This window comes from Protopterus annectens, chromosome 7.part0 (genome assembly GCF_019279795.1).
Source record: "Protopterus annectens isolate FY-2018-M chromosome 7.part0, PAN1.0, whole genome shotgun sequence".
Classification (NCBI taxonomy): domain Eukaryota; kingdom Metazoa; phylum Chordata; order Ceratodontiformes; family Protopteridae; genus Protopterus; species Protopterus annectens.
Window position 1 is genome coordinate 1,661,329,393 of NC_056739.1, and position 22,520 is coordinate 1,661,351,912.

The 22,520-nt window shown below is 40.7% G+C and overlaps 1 protein-coding gene across 2 annotated transcripts in view; it reads left to right on the plus strand.

Moving 5' to 3' along the window:
• The window catches only part of SLC38A3 (solute carrier family 38 member 3), a 1,194,467-nt gene that overhangs the window by 1,010,786 nt on the left and 161,161 nt on the right, over nucleotides 1-22,520 (plus strand). The window lies entirely within an intron of this gene.

Consider the following 22,520-nt stretch of genomic DNA (forward strand, 5'->3'; position numbering starts at 1 on the left):
ACAGCTTTCTTCTTGCATAGTATTTCTATTGCCACTACTCTGAAAAAAAGCAAGATAGTTCCTTATCTGTTGCTCTCAAATCAAGCAAAGTATGAACTATTGCATTTAATACATTTTTCTCTGATAGTAGGCCCAAGCAATCTTATAGAAGACATGCACCGTATAATTTGCTGACCAAAAATGTAAATAATGATTACCTTTTTGTCAAATAAACAACAGTGCATTAATATACTTTTAATAAATAAATACTGGCCATGACAGGTTACAGATGAATGAATGACTTTTACCTAAATAATAAAGAAAAGAGTACAAATACAGCATAAAACATACATAGGCTAATATAAAAAGGGCAAACAAAAAGCAATAACAAAGAGAGTAAGCACTGAAGAAAAACAAAGCGCCAGATATCCAAGTTCTCTGGCTAGTTTAGTACAGAAATACTGACCCTGGATAAAAAAAAACTAATATTCACAGATGAGTCCTCACCAGCAAGCCAGCATGGACAACTACCTTGTTTTTCAATATACACAGTTATATAAAATGTCCTTTTCCCAAATCCAATGTCCACAACAGGATCTACTTTAAATTACCAAAGATCAGAACACTGACATTCATTTTTGCGAGACTGAAAATACCAAAACCTCACATACTCAAACACTAAAACTTTCCCAGGGTAAGTAAACACTTTCCCAAACTTAAACTAAACACACACTGAAGTAATTAAAATCCACCTAGGTGTGTGTGTGTGTGTGTGGGGTGGGGGGGCTACACCCTGAGGTGCTAGAGTGTTTTATTGTTTTAATAAATTTGGTGAACTGGCCTTTGTTGTCTGATTTGGTGTCGATATCGGCCTACAAGAACTCAAAAGTCTTAAGCATGTGCACCACTGGGAATGAGAGACTGTGGGTTAAGCACCATTGTACAAATAAGTATGGTATTCTGTGTTCACAGGAAAAACTACTGCCATGGTGAGACCTGTAGAGGTTGGACCAGGACAACAGGCTGAAGTTGGTCCATGGCCAGGTTCTGGTGAAGCTAACAAGCTAATTAACTCATAGTCTCAGGACATGTTGACACTGTCTACCTCCTAGATTGATGTGTACCAACTGCCCTGGCTGACACTGTAGCCTCATGTGCACCCACCCTACAAAAAGCAGAGCATGGCATAATGCCAGACTTGACATGAAGGTCCACTGATACCAGCTACTGACAGCACACCCTGGTGTTCCTCCAGTGGCAGACAAGTACATGCAGTTGGCATACTGATACCTACAGTATGTCAAGCTAACAGCAGCTAACAGCATTAATGACTACCATGGCCTGCTCTTGACATGTGGATAGATAAGGCCCTCAAAGAACAGATGTGCATGGATGCAGCATGTGCAAAAAGCAGCAGCTATGCATGCAGAAATGGACATAGTAAGCGCTGTACACAGCTTCTCTTAACCTAGCTATACCATGTGGATGAGGCAAAATGTTGTGGTTGTCCTTGTGCTAAGTGGTGGGACACAACGCATTGATGTCACCTTCATTTGGATGTTATCCAGTATGGCCATCAGTGCCATGTACTCCAGTGTTGGCAGAATTTGTGTACCCTTACTGTCTGTAAAGTTACTGTTCAAGTGGCAATACAGTCTAACCAACTCTTGGACTGGTTGCATTATAGTGCAAATCAGGGTTGGGTGATGCATGCATAATCTTCACTGCAGGTCCTGTTGTACCACTTCTCCCACATCTGTGTCTCAGGATTATTTGGGCCTGAGTTGTCCTCACAGAACAGGGACAAGCTGCAAAGTCACATAATGTATCTTCCATGACTCACCATCACAGTGGCCTCACTGCATGGTAATCTAGTGGCATCCCCACCCACTTGGTAGAGGAGTTCTTTTTCCCATGATCCCATCCTTACATTTGTTTACCAGTAGCCCCTCAAACCCTGGAAATGTAGAGAGCCGTGTGCCCATGTATCTTTAGGGGCAAATGCAAGAATTGACAGCTGTGATCTTCTTACCCTTCCTTCTGTATGCCATATATGGAGATGTTTGATGCATAGTATGACCCAACCATGAAGTGCCCAGCACAGCCTTTATATAACACAACATGCCTCATTTTGCTGTGTGTGGCATGCACTGTCACTGTATACATGTCAGGACACACAGAGGTAAATTACATGTTGTCACTTCATATTCACTGCTGTATAATGGGCAGCATGATGTTTAGGGCTGTAGTAAGTCAGTTTCCTGCTGTCCTTTTTGTCACTGTCATCAGTACTGGTGGATATAGCAGTACTTGCAAATCATGCTATTGCTGTGGTGATTAATGATTCTGGTAGTACTGGCTGGCCTATTTACTTTTGAAGGATTGTGTTATGTGATGTACATGTTCCAAAGAGCTGTCTTATGGTATGGCATATTGCAATATCCTTCAGATATGTGCTGTCAGCTGATCCAGGATTTGAGCAGGCTGAATGCACACTTTGATACATTTCTGGTTCATACATGGGCAAAGTTATCGTGCTGTTCAGATATGCTATGTGGATTCTGCATAGGCATCATCGAACAGGGCTCAAATTGTGTATCCTGTATTATTTGTTGCACAGTAGGAACATATGAGGAGAGAGAATTGGAGGATGGGACTTGTGTACATATTATGTATGGAGCTCTAGATAAGTAGGTGCATCAGCTGGAATCATGGTCACAGTACTGACCCTTGAGTTAATAGCCCCTGTGCATTACACATTAACTGACATTTGATGGAATGATCTCCCTTCCTGATGATGCAGTACTTTATATGTAGACAGAGTTCTGCCATTATTGATACATTAGTGCTATATATATTTCCAGGATTTCAGGTAACCAAGACCTACTATAAAATCTGCAAACCCAAGTCTAAATTTGGATGCAACATGTATAGCTATCTCCCCTCTATTGCCTGGAATAGGTTCCCACTAGAAATCAGGACCCTTACACATCCTAAACAATTGAAGACAGCCACTAAAGAGCACTTTAAAAAGTCACTGGTCCTGCCACTGCACTCTCCCTCCTTAACATCCCCTACTTCTCATACCTGAATCTACTTTCTGCCCTTAACTCACTTTTCTCACTAGCTCTCTCTAATCTTTCTTGACTACTCTTTCTACTGTCTTCTAAAATCTATTAAGCAAATTATGATAAAACTGGGTTTTTGTAACCACTTACTCCAAAAACTATAGTCATCTTAATGACATATTTCTTTTTATACATCTTGAAATAGTTATGCTATGCTCCTGATTACTGACACTGTATAACATTGTATTGCTACTTAATGCCTTGTAATAATCCTGTAACATTGCTGTTTAATGCTAATTTATAATGAAAATTGTATATGTTGGAGCTTTTCTCCCTGGGCCTCTGCTGAAAAAGGGCTCTTCAGCTCAGCCGGACAATGCCAGTCAACAAATGTAAAATAAATAAATAAATATAACAGAGCCCATGCTTGGTGGCAGCTCTCATATGGTTTGGTAAGAAAGCCTTCTAGAAAGAAAAAGATATTTTTTGCATGGCGTTACACAGTTTGGGGATGTTGATCATTCTTGAACTCCAGGAAATGAAAACAAAAAGATTACGATTTGCATGTTTAAAGTGATGACGTGTGTGAAGCTTTTTTTTCAAAGAATTGCTTGCAATAGCTAGAAAGTTACTGTACATAAAAAAAACTTTAAATATGTTTTACTTTACTAAAACAACAGGTGGTTCCCTTTAAAGAAGGGATAAGCTGTAGAGTAGACTCCATTATTCAAAGAAGATAAGTTGATCATCCCATAATTCTAGATTAACTCTTAGTATAATTAAGCCCTTGTTCCTTAAAGCTGATCAAACCTGTTTAGTTATTTTAACTGTGGGAAAGCAAAACAACTAAGAAAAAGAGTTGATGCAGTGATGTCTTCTAAAGGAAATATGTTCTGGTTTGTGAGATACAAAACTGTGCACTTAAATATTTATAAATATTTGAGTCTGGCCTTTTTCTACTTTGCATTTGCTTGGGAGATGTTGAGGTCACCACTTCCTAAAAGTTTGCTATCTGCAATTTCTGCCTATTATTTTCTAGGAATGTATAACATTAAGTATTTTAGTTGTCTTTATATCAGACATTGATGTATGTATACAGTTTAGTAATATTCCTTTGTATTTAGCTAAATATGATTTTATTCTTCTGTGTGAACGTTTTCATTCATTTGTATATTTAACCTATAACTGGACTGCAGCCTTATTGTTTAAGTAAAGTTTACTCCTTTTTAAGTTCTTGTTACTGGTCTTTATTGTACATGTATCATTGATATTTATTATTTATTTTATTTATTTATTCATTTAGTTAATTACTTTATTTATTTATTTTCCTCCGGGTGCTCCGGTTTCCTCCCACATCCCAAAGACATGCTGTAGGTGGATTGGACACTCCAAATTGGCCCTAGGTGTGAGTGTGTGTGTGTGTGCATGTGCCTTCAGTGGACGGTTGGGCGCCAGGCTGGTAACTCAACACAGTAAAACTCCACTGCCAATCACGAGCGGACAGGCGATCCGCTGTGGCAACCCCTATCTGGGAAAAAGCCGAAAGAAGAAGAAGAATTTATTTATGTATTTAACATTTGTTTACCGGGAAAAGTCTGACTGGACATGGGTCCTTTTTAAGCAGAGGCCTGGGGATAAAAGCTCCATGAGTATCAGTAAATTTTCATGCACACATTACAGTAATCAAAAAGTATAAAGTAAACAAAATGTAGTATACATAAGAACACACACATTTACTTCATCTTGACAAAACCTAGGCTTTGAACATAGCTAGTACTACTTGTAGGTATGACTTATGTCAAGATATAAGGTTAAGAGAGGTTGATAGGAACAAAGGATTATCTGAGAGGAAGGTTATCATGTGACACTCTGGGTTAGCAAGCTGTAGTGGATGTTCCTTGTGTTTCACTGTTGCCATCATCACATTTGGGTTATCCCTTCCAGGGTAGCCCTCGGTCAGCCTGAATACCAGAGACTTAGTATTACTGCATTGGCTGCTGTCGCTTGAGGAATTACATCAGGACATCAGTGGTATAAAGGAAGGCATCTTATGTCATTACATCAGTCTTTCTTGCCATGGAGCCCAAAGCAGAAGCAGTTTGCATGAGTGCCATTCGGCCGCTACCTGAGTTTCATATCCAAATTGAAGATGAAGTCTTTGAAATCTAAGTACCCATTGGGGATCGTTTTTTTTTGCACTAACCGATGTCAAAAAAAAGCCTGTGGAAAGCAAATACAACACCAGGACTTCCACTCTTACTGCGTCACTTGTCTAGGCCCCAGACCACTACGTCCCTCGTTGTCGCTTCCCTGCTTTGTTTAACCCCAGAACTATTCGTCATCGGACCCTTATTGTAGCCAGATATTTCCTTTTACAGTCCTCGAATTCCAATATGACATCTATAAGCCATCCGATAGCAGATCTTCCGAAAAAACGTAAAGATAAAGAGAGAGACAGAATGCACAGGACCAGACCTCCTGACAATGCTTCTGTTAAGCTGGTCGTCAGTTCTCTGGAACTCAGTGAGGTGCCTTTGCAGCTCCTGAGGCCTGCTTCAGTTAATTCGCAGACTGCTACCGAGACCCTTTTGGAGTCTGGTATGCCACAGAACTCTTCTTTGTCTAAGGATCCTGCGGTCGTGTCTACCTTGGATGGATCCAGAGCTGCTGTGCAGGCAACAACTTCTGAGGAAGTCCTTGACAACACCCAATCATGACATAAACTGACACCTTCTTTCATGGCTACCGTTCTTTCAAAAACAACTGAGTTCCTTAGGCCCAGGGGTCGAACCACACCCAAGAAACCGACTACCCATTCTCAGGCACCTGCTCCCTTGCCTCAGTCTCAAATGCTTAAAATGGCAGAATACCTTATCATGCTGATTAGGGGAAGCCAAGCCACTGCCTCAAAAAGGAAAAGAGATCTGTCTCCAGTAGTTTATTCTGAACAAGAGTCAGATGAATCTGATGCATCTGACTATGAAGACATGCAGCTCCTCTCCACATATGAGGATTCTGATGCAGAGAAATCCATTCCTTCAGCTTCTACCCCAGAGGATTTTTCCTTTGGGGAAATCCTGCATACCTTAAGGGAGCATTTCCAATGGGAGAATCAAGACTACCCACAGTCAAAAAAGAGACTCGGAGAGTTCCTGGACCTTCCACAACACAGGCCCTTAGCCATCCCCCCAATCCTAGATGTGGTGGTTGATGTCTTCCTTGAATCCAGCGTGACTCTAGATGCTCTCCCTCCTGCTCCCAGACAAACAGACAGGTACTACAGAGTCCGTGATTCACAAAAATACCTTTTTAGAAATCCAACAGCTGACCCTGAGGTCATTACTCAAGGGCCTAAAAGGATTAAAGCAACCTCAGCTAAGAATCCTAAGAATCCCACCCCCTCAGACAGGGATTCCCAAGCACTGAATAGATGGGGTAAAAAAGTATGAGTCTATATTATAACATCGAAATCTACAAAGATCGAATGTTATAATATCAAACCCTAAACACTGAAATCCGCAAACATCGAACAATCAGAATAGTGATTTTTTTCACAGGGAAAAAAAATCGTTATTCCGAGAAACATACACACAACACAAACACACACAAAATTCAGCAATCTACACACATACACTTAAAATCCTACACCTAAACCTAAACTAAACTTTACATACACTGCTAGCTATCCACTCACCTAAGCCCAACCCTAACCCTAAGGTCCATCACTATCGCACACTCACCACACCAGCGCCCTAACCCTACCTCACTTAAACCCGCCCCCCAACCCTAACCTACACACAATCGCACACTTACCTGAACCCAACCCATAACGTTCCAACATATCGAATACTGAAAACAGCGAAGCCACAGCAACGACCCACCAAATTCTTTCCCTGGGAAAGAATTCGGTGTCCTGCACCTTCACTGTTTTCAGCATTCGACAAAACTGGTTCGATATTATAACATTCAAACTTTATAAAATTCAATGTTATAATATAGACCCAAAAAAGTATATACCTCAGCTACTCTTGCTATCAGGGCATGAAATTTTCAGTTCCATATGCTTAAGTACCAGCAACATACCTTTGAACTCCCTAAACAAAAAATGTCCTCCTTTCCTGCATAGGAAGAATCAAGAGATTTACAGGACGTAATGCATTCTGCTGGTCAATTAACTAAACACACTTTGCACTGTGGTTTTGATGCCCTAGAAGCTTCTTGCAGGGCAGCAGTCACCAGATCTGTCATTAGAAGACATGCATAGCTTAAGGAGCAACCCCTGTCAAATCAAAATTCTCCTTACACACCTTTCCAACCCCAAAAGGGTTCTCAGATCTATCACCAAATCAGTGGGCAAAGGCTCGAAAGCAAATCCATTCCCTACTCTCCTTGGGAGCAGTAGAGCACATTCCCGCAGAGCAGATAGGCAAAGGCTTATACTCCAGACTTTTTCTCATGCCCAGAAAAGAGGGTACCTGGCACCCATCCTCGATCTATCCATTCTAAACAACTTTCTGGTGATCCCAAAATTCAAAATGCTCACCCTCCAGCAGCTGCTACCCATTCTCTCCAAGGACACCTGGCTAGCCACCCAGGACCTAAAAGAGGCCTACCTCCACATTTCTATCAGGGAGTCCTGCAGAAAATATCTCCACTTTAGGGCAGGATCTCAACACTTTCAGTTTTCTGAGCTTCCCTTTGGCTTATCTACTGATCCCAGAGTTTTCACAAAATGCCTGGCTCCGGACATTGCCTTTGGCAGACAAAGAAATATTCAAATTTACGCCTACTTAGATGACTGCCTTATTCAGGCAGACAGCCAGGAAAAGCTGCTCAAAGGCCTGGCCTTTTTAAAGGACCTACTAATCTCCGTAGGGTACACAGTCAATGAAAAGAAATCCAAACAGGTACCCACCAAAATTATAATCTTCCTGGGAGCAAGTCTGGACACAGCATCCCAGATGGCATGACTTACACCAGAGAAACACATTTTCCTATCAGTTTACTTCTCTCAACTGGCCACCAGGCCCCAGCTTTCAGCAAGGAAAATCCTGCAAGCCCTGGGCTTCATGGCATCTTGCATACTCATCATTCCATATTCCAGACTGCATATGAGGAAACTTCAATGATACCTAAAGAGCCTTTGGTGTCAACACTCTCAAGATCTGGAAACTCTTCTGCCTATTATTCCTTGCCTGAGGAAGGAATTTCTTTGGTGGGTAACATCCTGCTCCCACAACAAGGGACTGCCCTTCATCCCACACCCTGCCACCCAGACCCTCACCACAGATGCATCAGACTATGCTTGGGGTACACACCTGGATGGCAGGTGCATATAGGAACAATGGAACCCCCAGCAACTCCCCCTGCACATCAATCAAAAAAAGATGATGGATGTGCAGCAGGCCTTGAGAGCTTTCAAACCCCTTCTCTCTCCAGGGGTTCTCCTAATCAAAGCAGACAATACCACAGTAATGTGGTACATCAACAAGCAGGGAGGGACTCACTCCTATCCACTGTGCAAGCTGGCCATGACCCTTTTGTTCACAGCTGTTTCCATGCAAATACATCTGTTAGCACAATACCTGCCAGGCTCTCTCAACTCCCTGGCAGACCAATTAAGTAGAAAGCTCTTGGAACCTCATGAGTGGCAGCTCAAACAAAACACCTTCTTCCTAATAACTCAGAAATGGGGAACCCCAGAGGTCAAACTCTTTGCCTCCCACAACAACCATCAGCTCAGAAAACTCTGCACCAGGGAGCATCACTGCATGTCTTGGAAAGTGGATGCCCTGTCCTTCATCTGGGTAAACCTCTCAGTCTATGCCTTTCCTCCCTTACCTCTCATTCCCAGGGTACTGCTCAAAATAAGGGAGGAAAAAGGACCATTCTCATAGCTCCAGACTGGTCCAGACAGCATTGGTAACCCTTACTGTGCAGCCTGTCCCAGCTGCCTCCATGGAATCATACTCAGCTTCCAAACCTCCTAACCCAGAGGGAATGGGAATTCATGCACCCTCAATTGCAGACACTCAATTTGGCAGCTTAGCTTATACCCTAACCCCTGACCAATCTGCCATCCGCAGTAAACAGTTTCTGGATGTTATCTGAGAGGCCACATGCCCTAGCACCAGAAGGTCTTATGCAGATAACTGGAAAAGGTTCTGCACCTGGATCCAGGCTAAGGGGGCCAATACGTCACAGCCCTCAATCCCTTTCAACTTGGATTACTTAGCTGACCTACTACACAGTGGTCTCTCTTTCTCCTCTATAAAAATTCATGCCTCTGCAGTTTCTGCACATTTTCCCACTGAGCAGCCTCTTTTTTCACACCCTCTGATTAAACAATTCCTCAGAGGGGCTAGCAACTTGAGGCCGCTCCCAGAAGGATACCAACACCAGCTTGGGACTTTATCTTTGTCTTGGAAAAGCTCACCCTGCCCTCTTTTGAACCAGCTTCTTCTGCAGAGCTAAAATTTCTCACGTCAGCCAGAAGAGTCTCTGAGCTGCAAGTACCCATGGCTGTGGAACCCTTCATCATCTTTCATGCAGACAGGGTATCTCTCAGAACTAATCCATCCTTCATGCCAAAGGTGGTGTCCAGTCTGGCTCTCAACCAATCTATCCATTTACCCACCTTCCTTCCTAACTCTCAAAACAAAGGAAAATGATTCTGCACTCTCTAGATGTGCACAGACAGCTCAGATACTATCTGGACAGGACTAAACCTTTCAGAAAGTCTGATCAATTGCTGGTTAGCTTTGCTTCAGGGGCAGAAGGCAAAGCCATCTCCAAGCAAACCATTTCCAAATGGATAGCACACTGCATCCATTTCTGCTACAAACAGCATGGAAAGCCTCCCCCCAAAGGGGTCAGGACACACTCAACCAGAGCAGCCTCCACCTCTGCAGCTTTCCTCAGTGGAGTCCCCACCAGGGACATCCTGGAGGCTGCCACCTGGACATCTGTTCATACTTTTACCAAGCATTACCACCTGTCTCTCTTCTGCAAATCCAGGTCAGGGTTTGCCTCTGCAGTCTTGCAGGGCATGCTAGCCAGCCCCTAGCTTCCTGGACTGCCTCCACCCATTTCCTCAGCTTTGGGAATCTACCCAAATGTGATGACTGTGACAGTAAAACATGGAGAACATAGTACAGTTGTGTACACTTACCATAAATGTAGATGTTTGAGTGTATTCACTGCTGCAGTTCTTGTTTCCCTCCCTCCATTCCCCCTTATTCTCTTTCTCCTGTTACTACCATTCCTCCTTGCTGTTCTCCTTTCCTTACAAGGGACATTATGGTATTTATTTTCCACTGGTGGGGTTCTACCACCAGAGCCTGTCCTCCTACCTTGGGGGTTCCTGACAGGTTAGGGCAAGAAAAACTAATGTAATGGCATTGGATGCCTTCCTTTATACCACTGACAACCTGACATCAGTCCTCAAGTAACAGCAACCGACACAGAAATATTAAGTCTCTGGTATTCAGGAAGGCAGAGGGCTACCCTGGCAGGGATAACCCAAATGTGATGACTGCAATGGTGAATACACTTGAACATCTACATTTATGGTAAATGTACGCAACTGTACTTTCTCATCTCCACTTAGCTAGATTGCTTATGCCTATTACCAGTGAAAATATTAATAAGTATAATTTCAAGTTTGACTTAGTAAAGAGAAATGGGTAACTGAAGATCCCTGGCCATTGCAGGTGTCAGGGAATTGTGTGTGTGTGTGTGTGTGTGTGTGTGTGTGTGTGTGTGTGTGTGTGTGTGTGTGTGTGTGTGTGCGTGTGTGTGCGTGTGTGTGTGTGTGTAATAACTTCTGTGAAATGCAATTAACATGAGTAAGAGAACACACCGTGATTTAAAGAGACAATGATTAGAAAGGGGTCTAGAGTGTTAAGGCAAAGACTCAGCTCTGAAATTGACCTATGAGTGGCCTAATCAATGGGCAGATGTTAAAAGCTCATATCCTGGACAGCGATACATGCTCCTGTTGTGCTGTTGAGGTCAGTTTGCATTTTGTGAATTGATTATTGGTTACACTTGTATGCACTTTTTTGTTTTATTATTATTTTAACCTGCTGAATACCAGTGGTGTGATTCAAATGGACATCCTTTTGGTGCCAACAAGGACCTTTTATTCATATTTGGTGGTAATGCATGCCACTGCTCCTCTCTCATGGTTTGTAATGGTGGGATTCAAACCGCATGTGTATTACTAGTCAGCATATATGTATGTGCTATTAATGGGATTCAATCCCTACCTGTGCCACTGTCCATTACATTTTTGTGATATTGACCTTTCCATCACATTTTAGTGGGTAATTGGTGAAGCTGCTGGAACTAAACATATTCAGCCTTAAACAGCTTTGTTACCATATGTGTTTTTTAAGCTTCCAACCACAAGTTAAAATACAGAGTGGTTTTGTTTTTCACACCAGTTATTTTATTTTTATTCAATATTGCTTAGGAAGACATTGTGTAAAGCAACTCAGCTTTCAATGGGTTTAGCACTCTTTCATCTATATTGCAGTCTTTTTTGTGCATATGTTATCCAAGCCAGGGTTTATTAGTATAACAAGACATGCAGAAAAGATGTTCATATGACAACTGTGATAAAATTTCAGTGACAAAGCTGACAACAGAGTGCAAAGCAAGCAAAAAGAATACAACAAGGTTTGATGCCCAAAAGTGACAAAACTTTATTTGCATCTGGAGGGCCATTGTAGTGCTGGAGGCAGAATATGGACAATTTATTTAATCAGAAGAGGACCATATCACCCAACTGGAAATACTGAGAACATGCAGCAACAAAGAGAATGCAGCAACTCAAAGTAGAAGAAATAGAAGCAATGTTAGCATGAGCAAGAGATGACCACCTTTTACCAGAGACGTGAGTCATGGGGAGGGGTAAGCTAAACCCTAGAAGCTCTGTTCAGTATGAATCCTTTTCTTTGATGTAAAGTGGAAGGCTTGGATAGCTTTCAAGGGCCTTTAAAACTGTGTATTCAGCAGCAAGTTGACCAAGAATGGTGGGTCTTTTAGCTGCCTTGCTGTGGGTAAAGCAGAGCTTGCAATCTCCACATTTAGTGATACTGACTGTTTATATTATATTAAAGTTAGACTGTTTGTTTGCATGTTTCAAACTAAGACAGATGTAAGGACATTTAGAGAATATAGAAGTAAGGTAGATGAATGTGTGAGTGAATGTATTGCAGAAATCAGCACTTGTTTTCAAAGATGGGTGAGTGGATGTAAGGTCACTACATTTGAAATGTTTGCAGATAGTAGAGTTGTGCAAAATCCTACCATAACAGTAGATGTCATTCTCTTAACTGATACAATATTGCCTATAGAATTCATTACAGTACAGGAAGAATCCAGTCCGTTGAAAAAAAAATCACCAGAAGCAGCCACAGACCTGCTAGAATGAGCCTTACTAGAAGAAGAAAGGCTTTTCTCCTGAAAAGAGTAACAAAAAGAAATGGTCTTGGATATCCAATAAAAATGGTTTGCTTAGAAACAGCCAAACCTAAAGACCTAGGATGAAAGGAAACAAAAACAATTGCTCAGATTTATGAATAGCTTTAGTTTTATCCAAATCAAATCTGAGTTGTCTATGCAAATCCAAGGTGTGAATAACCTTCTCACTAGCAGACTGAGGAGAAGGGAAAAAAGTACGCAAATTAATAGACTGACTAATGGACATCTCATTAACCACCTTGGACATAAAAGAAGGATTAGTATGAAGAAACACTCTGTCCTTATGAAAAACTAAAAAAGGAGGAACAGCCATAAGGGTCTGCAGCTCAGATACCCATCTAGGTGAGGAAAGGGCCAAAAGAAGAACAGTCTTCCAAGTACAATGGTGTAAAGAAGCTAAAGCTGCAGGCTTAAATGGAATCCAGGTCAAATTTTCCAGGACAAAATTAAGGTCCCAAGAGGGAGGAATAGGCTTCATGGGAAGCCAAATGAAGGACATCTTTAAGAACTTGTTTGACCTCAAATCTAGAAGCCAAAGGAGGAGTCAAAGGCAGACAAGCAGAAATGACTGACAGTTGGCTTTAACAGAAGAGTATATATCCTCAAGCAACCAAGTATAAGGCAGGCAAACCATGTTCACTTCTCCTTGTAGTAGACAGAAAACATTATTATTAGAAAGAGAGAGAAGTGCTTTTGTCTCAAATTTAAGCTTATCTCTCTTTCTAATAATAAAGTTTTCTGTATACTACAAGAAGTGAACATGTTTTGCCTGCCTTATACTTCTTTGATTCAGGATATATTGCTTTATCTTTTTTGGTTCGTTTAACAGAAGAGTATAGCAACCCAGCATTGAGCAATTCACAGAAATAAGAGAGAACCAAAGGAACCTCCATGGAAAGATGATCCAGGTTATGAGCAAGACACCAAACAAAAAATCTCTTCCATTTGAGCAAATAAGATTTCCTGAAAGTGGGTTTCCTGGCCTCCTACAGAACCTGAAGCACATCCTCAGAAAAAGGTCTCTAAAAGGATCAAAACCCTATCACCCACAGTGTCAGCTGAAGAATATTCAAGTGGGAATGGATGAGACACCCCTTGTCTTGTGTGATTAGATCCACTGTGTGAGGTAACTTGTGATGATTGCCATTGGGTAAATGCAGAAGAAGAGGGAACATTGCTAAAAGGGATGCACCAACAAGGGTTTTGGGAGCATCTTATTCTATCTTGAACAGGACCCTCGATATGAGAAGAAGGGGAGAGAAGGCATAAAAAAATACCCTTCCAAGAGAAATATTGTGTGTCCACCTTCCAAGCCAGAGGACATGGAACCCTGGTACAAAATAGAGGAAGTTGTCTGTTTAAAGGAGATCTACCTGAGGAGTAACCCCACTGGTGGACAATGTCCAGAAACACATCTCTGTGAAGCATCCACTTATGAGTGTGTAATGGACCTGTTCAGAAAGTCTACCACAATGTTATCAGAAGGAATGTAAACAGCCTGAAGAGTCACCTGATACCAGACAGCTACATCCACAACTTAAAGAGCTAGTCTGCACAAGTGGTAAGACCGTGTCCCTGCTTGCTTGTTGATGTACCACATCAATGTGGTATTGTCTGTGATGATTTTGAGGGGTCCAGGCAGAAAAAGAGAATAAAAGGCCTAAAGGGCCAAGAGAAGAGCTCTCATCTCTTTGATAGTGGTATGGTCCTTATGTTGACATAAAGACCAACGGCTCTGAACTTTCAAAGGGCCAAAGGATGCTCTCCCCCCCATGTCTGAGGCATCTGAAAAGAGTTCCTGAGCATGGACTGGAGGTTGAAAAGGAAGGCCTGGGTTTAGGGACAACTGATGAATCCACCACTGAAACTCTAGCTTGAGGCACTAGTGAGGAGGAATCAGAAAATTCTAAGGGATGAGATGAATGACCAAAGGAAGCATAGAAATGTTGGAAGCCATGTATCCCAGACCATGTAGAAACTCCCTAGCTGTAATGGAGGCCAGAGGAAGAGGGGATTGAAAGAATACAATGAAAGTTAAAGCCTTTGGAGGAGGTAGGTATGCCAGCATTGGAATGGTGTAGAGCCTGCACCTATGAAAAAATGATCCAGAGAAGTAGTCGAGAAGGACTTTTGGAAATTCCCTGTAAACCCTAGGCTTTGTAGTCGACAAATAGCATAGTGAAGATGTTGAAGCAAAATTACTGGAGAGGAAGCCTGAATGAGCAGGTCATCCAGATAAGGAAAGATCTGTATTCCACTAATCCTACAAAAAAGTAATCACAGGAGTGAGGCATTTAGTCAAGACATTTGGGGCAGTAGAAAGGTCAAAAGGCAAAACAGAGAACTGAAGATGCAAGGAATCAACAGATAAATGCAAACATTTCCTGAAAAGGGGATGAATAGAGTTATAAAGATAGGTATCCTTGAGATCCAGAGACACCAGGAAACCCTGAGGAAGAAGAATATGAAACAAGGTTTGAAGGGATAACATCTGAAATGAAGAAACTTTCAAAAAAGTATTGAGTCAGGAGAGATCCAGAATAGATCTCCATGTGCTGTCTTTCCTGGGAACCAGAAGCATTTTAGATTAAATCCCCTTCCCCTTTAAAGAAGCCAAAACAGCTAGGATGGTTCCTTGAGACAAAAAGGCTCCAAAGAACATCCAGAAAAAAAGGCAGCTGTTCCTGAGAAGGTTGAGGAATGCCCACAAAAGGGGAAGGGATTTCCAAACCAAATAATACCCCTGACAAATTATGGAAAATACCCAAGAATGCTGAGGAGTGCTCCATAACCAATTTGGAAGGGTCGGGGAAAGATGAAGAGATAGAAGAACTTAGCTGAGCACGGAGGGAAGAATATAATAAGACAGAACTGGGCCTGTCTGTAAAAAGAGGCTTCTGAACAGTAGGAGTCTGAGTAGAGTTAGCGGGTGAACCCCTTCTAGCACCCTTTTTATCTTTGGGAGGAGGGTGAGACTGTTTATGGACAAAGGCAGACCTAGTGGGATAATTCCTCTGAAATTTGAGAACAGAGCAAAGAAAAATATGTTTTAAATCTTGTATAGCTTTATCTGTTTCCTGAAGAGACTTAAAGAGCTCAGCAGCTGCAAAACCAAAGAGATTTTTATTATCAATAGGAGCATCCATTAGTTTTGCTGTAATATCATCAGGCAGAGACTGAAGGGGAAGTCAGGAATGCCTCCTCAACATAGAACCGAAGGCAGAACCTCTAGACAAGGCAGCAGCTGCAGCATAGCTACATTTAAGGAAATGGTGAGCCACTTGAGAAGAGGACAATAACAAAGAGAGAACTGAAGCCTTCCCCTCAAAATCAGGAAGGTCTGAAATTACCTGAAAATCCTGAGAGATAAGGGCCAAAATATACTTGGCCATATGGATCTGGTAATTTACAGCCCTAAAAGCCAGAGTAACAGCAGTATACACTTTTTTATCTGACCTCTCCCTGGTTCTGCTGTCCTTGTCACCTTAGTAGAAGATAAAAGCTTAGATGGCTTCTCAGAAGAAAAAGAAATAACAGAAGGGGCAGCAGAGGGACACTTGTACAGAAATTTACAATGCTCAGGAACCTTATAAAACCCATCAGGTTTGTTAGGAGCAGGAGGCTGGGAATATGTAGAAAAAGTATCCAACAAAGCAGTAAGAACAAGAAGAACAGCAGAGGGCTTGGGAGACTGCATTTGAAGGTGCTCATAATACCTCTTTTAAACATCAGAAATCAGGAAATAGTCTTACTTGAAAAACTCAGCCATACAGAAAACCATATCACCAGAAGAAATCTCCTCATAAGGAGAATCAAGAATAATAGTATCTTCTTCCTGAGAAGTATAATCCAATGGATAGAGAATCTGAGAGGAATAGGCCAAAGATTCCTCATCAGAATCTGCTTCCTCGTTAGATGAAACCTGCTCCATAGGCCTCTTAACAGGAGTTGAAGAACAATGGGAAGCAGGGACAGAAACCCTTGAGGGGGCTTCAAAGCCATAAAGGCAATAAACAAACCCTGTATGAAATTCTACCATTCACTCTGATGATCCTTAGGAACAAGAGAAATATACTTCTGCTTATTTTTCACAGGAAAGTCAGCCCTAAAAATCTCAGATTGCTCGGACCCCTGCCAACACTCAATAAGATTAGTGTGAACCTCCTCCCTAACAAGGATTTGTGTAACACCCCTAGGCCCTTCAGAAATAATCAGCCACAGTTTCCCCTGAACATTCAAAGCAGACTTCTGAAGAGCCTCCTGGAACGTGTGAGGAACCAGATCCATGTTGGTCTCTGAAATGGTTGTGGCAGAAGAATCTGACAGAATAACCAGGTGGTTCTCTGAGCTTTCACCAGCCTTTGAGAGAGATGTCTGGTGACAGGAATATAGACGGACAATCCGACTAAACTTTCTTGGTCTTCTTCTTCATAAATAGCTGGCCCTCAGGCCAGGAAGATTCTGCCATAGTACCATGAACCAGCAATTTAAAACATTGGTCCTCCAGGTAAATAGCTAAACAGATGACTGTGCAAGGTTTTCATGACAAACAACCAACAAAAATCAAAATAAATGATTAGTAAAATACAATTCCAAACAGAGAGGTCACAACAATGCCCAGACATCCACAGAAGTACTCTTTCTTAAATAGAAAAACAAAAGACTTAGCACTTTCGCCTACTTACATTTAGGCATCATCAGAATCAAATTCACATTTCTGTTAGTTCCCTTATATAGCTTTGTTTAATTGAATGACAGTTAATTAAACAACAAGTGGCAATCCCCTACTTAAAGGTATAACATCAGGCTGCATATACTAAATATGGTCAAAAATGCTTAAATAATGTAAAACCAATGTTTTTTATTGGTTTTACATTAAGCATTTTTCTGAATGGTGCAGTGGTGCAGCAGTAGCATTGTTACCTCACAGCAAGAGTTTCTCTGGTTTGATTCTCAGCTGGGGGTGCCTTCTGTCCAGAGTCTGCATGTCCTCCCTGCATTCATGTGGGTTTGTTCCGGTTTCTTGTGATTTCCTATATCAATTAAATGATTACCTGAAAATGTGTGTGTCTGAAAATGGACAGGTATCTTGTCCAAGACTGCTTCCATAGTGTATGCCTGTTGCTTGCTAGGATGTGCTTCCATAACTTGAATACAACTGTGATAGTTGGTGAAATTCCTGGATGGGTACCAAGACTGTAAGAAATCCATTTATATTGTATGACTTTTGGGAATTTTTGCTTGAAACTCCAAGAATGATTGAAATACTTTGTACAAAAAAATACGTGTTAACTGTTTTCCTTTTGAATTGTCAAAAATGTATTTCTATATTGTGTTCTGGTGCTTTTCTTCCTACACCTCTGCTGAAATTGGGCATTTCAGTTCCCAGATAGACTTTCTTGTAAACAAAACAAAATAAAATAAATAAAATAATTAATTAATAAATAAATAAATATTCATTATATGTTATTGTAGTATTAGAAAAACTGCAGGTGGTACAATTTTTCATAAAAAATAACTGATGCTATGTGTGACGACAAGCCCCTCTTTATCCCAGGCCAGCGATCAAGAATCCTCAGTCCTCACCATTGACACTGGTAAGGGGCAGTTGCTAAACACAGGAATAGTCGATTTACACAGTCTTTCAAATGCAGCTCTCTGCATCCAACACAATTTCCCCTAAGAGCACACAGGGAACACACTCCACTGGGACTGGACTCTTTGTTTCTCCAGATCCCAAACATGATCCACCTTGGAACACTGTGTCCCAGTTCCAAGTATCTGACATACACACTTGAATATCTGATTTCATGCACAAATACACACATACACACATGTACACACATACACATCTAGGACATCTGGGAAAGGGTGACACAGATTCATTAGCTGTGCCCCCTCTCTCCAGATTACAGGGTAGCTGACATCAGCCAAATACTCTAATGCTGTTACAAAGGGTAATCAGTTATACTGCATCAAATTAATACTGATATGAATGGTAGTGTGTGTGACTGAAACAGTAAGGCTTTTTGGAGTGGCCACAGTTCCAATGAAATAAGCACAGATACTCTCAAGATATTAAAAATATTCACTAAAAGACCAGCCACAATGAAAAGGTATCAAATATTTCATAATAAAAAATAGAAAACAGGAAAATTCTTAATATTTTACTTACAGTAAACATCAGTTTTCAGTCACAGGAAATATAAATTATCGCAGTTGGATAGAATCTCACATGCAGAAAAAAGAAATAATACTAAACTAATCTCACTGCAGTTTTCCTAATAAAACTAAAGAGAAACTGTACCTAGTTAACTCAGTTAATATCACAAGGCAAGATGTACTGCTGAGATGCTCACTTCCACAAGGCAAGATGAGATACTCCACACACAACTACTACTGTTTGCTGTGATAACTGACATAGATCTTTTATATCAGATTCCAAATAAAAAGAAAAACAAACAACAAACTGCTGCTGCCAGATTTCTGTCCTTCAGTTGGTTATGGAATGACATCACATCAAGTCACTTGACTCTGGCACTGTTCACATTCAGAACTCAGTTAAGATTCTGTTGGAGCATTTTTAACATAAGCAACTTTGACAAATACATTTTTAATACAAGCATCTGTACAAATTAATGTAACAGTCAAATGACATAAGATTATTTACAAAATTTCACCCAGTCATGCTGGCATATGCCACACATGCACTGTCTCACTTCTCCTGATACAGCTGGCACAAACCTCTCAACCTCTTAAAGCAAGAAATCTGGTCAAGGTCATAAATAAAAGTGGGTCAAAGACTCAAAAATTGGGACAATTTTTAAATATTGCGCTTAAAAACTTAGAACGTTAATAGAATAACAGATTTTACATTAGCATGAAGTTTCTGAATGGTATGAAGTCTGAAACTCAAATGTCCATCATTATTTTAATGTAAATCTTTAATGATTTGCCAATAATTTGCCAGAAAATCACATTTTTGAGGAACAGATAAAAAATATGAGGCAAAAATCTGGACATTCTGCAAAAATCTGTACATTTGAGAGGCATGAGTCAATATTTCACAACGTCACACTATGAATGTGAATTTAAATTAATTTCTGCAGCTGAGGTATGAATTAATTCAATAACAGGATAAGAACAATTATATATGGTTTTAACGAAGTGGAAAAAAAAACAGTATGAAAGAATGACTCATAAGCAAGTAATTATTTCAAATTCAAACTATTCAAATAAATTAATTTATTTATTAGTAACAGAATTGGAGAGTACCTGATAATTTGTACAATAATAATAGGGAACAAACCAATTTTGTTTTACTTATTATGGTTTAAGAATAGGAAAAATACTTTAGACTGAGAGACTGTAGGAAAAAAGCATGTTTTGGGGATGGAGGGATAGTACAGGGAATGTATTGGAAATGTAGTTACATTTGGTTTGATAAGACACACTGGATTAGTTTTCACTATTAGCTTTTTAGTAAAATATTTTGCTATGTTTCCATGTGATTAAGATCAACCACTATCTTAGAATAGGGCCAGGAAATAATCATTTCAATGTTACTAAGTCAGTGTTATCGCTCTGTAAAGAGTCACCAAAATGTTGTGTCACCACTGCACACAGACCTGTCTCTGCAAAGAGCCACCAAAATCCAGTGTCACCACAGCACACAGACCTGACTCTGCAAAGAGCCACCACAATGTAGTCTCACCACTGCACACAGATCTGACTCTGTAAAGAGCCACCAAATTATGTCACCAATGTGCACAGACCTGACTCTGCAAAGAGCTACAAAAATTGTAGTATCACCACTGCACACAGACCTGACTCTACAAAGAGCCACAAATTGTAGTGTCACCACTGCACACAGACCTGGCTGTGCAAAGTACTATCAAATTATGTTGTCACTACTGGATGCAGAGCTGACTCTAAAAGTGACACTATGTCATAGTGTCACCACTGCACACAGAACTGACTCTGCAAAGAGCTATCAAATGATGGTGCCACTGAAATAACAGTGTCCACACTACACATAGAGGTAACTCAGCAGAGAACCATGAAGTAACAGTGTCACCACTGCATACAGAGCTCACTCTGCAAAGTGCATTCTGCATTTTCATTACTGCTACTTGATGGTCAGCAACTGCTGTTGCAAAAAGCAGATATGAATCAGTGTGTCATCTGTGCCTGTCCTTTTTCATGCCTATTAGCTACACCCAGTATGAATGATGATGGCTATAGTAGAATCAGTGAAATCACTGCTCAGTGCTTTTTCACTGTACTATTACAGTTTCTTTCATATGGCTACCTCACATACATTTGGAAGGAAGGCCATGGTATATCATGTTGATGTTGTGGAATGCAGCTTCTGTCTTTCCTGTATCTGAGTGGTTCAGAACTTGCTATACTAGTGTAATTATGATCAAAAGATGCACTTATCATAAGTCCTGTCCTCAAACTAACGATCTCCAAGTATAGTCATACTGCTTCCAGAAGGAGCGGGCACCCTAATTTTTAGCTCACATGAGTGATGAGTGGAATCATCCTTGGTCTCTTTTCCCTTCCCATGAGAAATAACATTTTTTAACTTACCTCATCCATTCCAGAAGATGTGTATTTAACTCAACAGCACTCTTCAGTTAAAAGGCTTAAAATAAGCATGATGAAGAGATAAATGAGACTTCAAATAAACACTTTTCTTTCTTTATCTCCCCCTCTACCAGCTAACCCTTGAGCCTCTGCAGCTGTGCATATGCCCATTCATACCTTTCCGGTGTGGAATGGCTTTATAGATGCACCAAGGTGAAATGCTGCATGGGGATCATCATCTAGGCAGATGTGAGGCATTTATATTCTCAACTAACATCCCAGCGATGAAGATCATTTACATTACAGACCTGACCTCTCCTCCAGTTAGTAACCAACACACCTGCTTCACTACAAGGGCTGCCCAATGCTTCCACTACCTTCACCCATGCATGCTCCCCTGCATTTGGGGATAGGAGGTTCCGCCACTGGTGTTAGCAGCCACAGTGCATATCCCATTCAGATCTGCTATTACTTTTGTGTATCATGAGACTTTCATCTCCCAGCGCTAGAGCAGCAGGCATAGCCAGCCAGGAAATCACATCTATCCCTTCCAGTATGCATACCATCCATCATCTCTATCAGCACCATTAGTCACCAGAACCAATAGTCAAAACTGAGTCACCTGGGTCATAGTTGGGGCTTAATCCCTCTCTGCCACTGAGCTGGCAAACCTCAAACATACATTAATCAAGTAAGACAAGTTACATACTCAGAAAAAGGCTGAAATGCAAAGCAACTATAGAGATTAAAAATAGCAACAAAAAAATGTAAAATAAAATCTACACTGCAATAAACTACAAAAATATAAATTATTTGTTTTCTAGACATGTATTTCGTCATAACTAAGAATAATCCTTCTGTCCTCTAGCTTAAACATTTCAAATGTTTTAAAATCATCAGTGCCTTTAATGTCACATTATATCAGTTTCTAAGCTGACTCAGAATAAACTACATTAAGAAGACGAGTGTACCAGCTTCAAATAAATTTGGAGGGGATTCTGTAGTCTGTAGAATGTTTTCCTTTTAATAAATGCTGTTTCATTCAGTTCTATTAATCAGAATGACTTTTGTTAATATATGTTATAAACTATATGATAGCACCCACTGTTAAAACATCCTCTCAATTAAAACTGGTGTTGCTTTGCCTTGTATTTTTTAAATTTTCCTAAATTTTTAACTCTACATTTACACCTTTCCTAAAAATAATTCCTTACCTCAAATGCTTTGTTTAATTCCAAGTATCTGCATGAAACTCCAGCTCTGTATTTGCTTATGAATATAGTACGTGTGTAGCATTTGCAATAATAAGACTTTATCTTCATTGATGAATAGAATGCCAGGAACTGTATGCTTGAGGCAGCACAGTGGCACAGCAGATAGGTTGCCATCTCA